Below are 987 nucleotides of genomic sequence, written 5' to 3' on the forward strand. Positions count from 1 at the left end.
AGCGAAAAGGCGGGAAAAAGCGGAAGCAAAAGAAGTCTGAGGTGGCGCCGGGGACCGGGATGGGGAGGGCGGGCGAGAGGAAGAGCGGGCCCCCAGGTGACGCAGGCCGGGCCTCAGAGTAGGGGTGACCCTTTCTCAGGCGGTGCCCCCCCCAGGCCCGACCCCCCCATTTCACGTCCTTAAAGGGGAGACCCTGATTCTAAGAAGGTAACCGAGTGCCGGGGGCTCGGCCGCCTCCTTCTGAGGGGGCAGCCCAGGTCCCCAGACGTCTGAGGTCCAGACCCCCCAACTTGAGGAAACGCCCTTTTATGAAGACGGGGCTGCATTCTAGGTGCAGGCCTGTGGGCTAAGGACATAACCCCAAAGACTAGCCTAAAACGTGCCCTGTTCTACCTTTATGGCTCTCCATTATGGGCGCTGACACCCCAAACCTGAAAGGGGTCCCCCTGGGTCAGGTCTCCCAGGTGTGACCCAGCGCCTCCGCCCCCTGGAAACGCCACTGTGTCCTTCAAAGGGGCGCTGTGCTTCCGTGTCCGTGACGTGACCCCAATACAATTGGGTCTGGTGCCAGGTGCTGGCAGTGGGTGCGAGCGGGGCCGTCGCCAGCAGCGGGTGTGAGCACTGGGCAGATCGAGGCGTGTGGGAGCAAGGAATTTTTAGTGACCACCAAAGCCTTGCCCCAATGAGAGCGACCGGCACCCCACCTTGGTCTGGCGCCCTCCATGTTCTGTGCACACCCCCTGGTGGCCAGCGCACATCATAGCAACCAGTTGTTTGGTTGTTCTGCCCTTTGGTCTATTTGCATATTAGCCTTTTATTATATAGGACTAGAGGCCCAGTGCACAAAAATTTGTGCACTGGTGGGGGAGAGGAGGGTGGGGGATGTCCCTCAGCCCCACTTGTGCCCTCTCACCGTCTGGGACCCCTCGGGAGATAACCACCTGCTGGCTTAGGCCCGCTCCCCAGGTGGCAGATGGCAGGCCCGAT

This window comes from Myotis brandtii, unplaced genomic scaffold, assembly GCF_000412655.1.
Source record: "Myotis brandtii unplaced genomic scaffold, ASM41265v1 scaffold601, whole genome shotgun sequence".
Taxonomy (NCBI): Eukaryota; Metazoa; Chordata; class Mammalia; order Chiroptera; family Vespertilionidae; genus Myotis; species Myotis brandtii.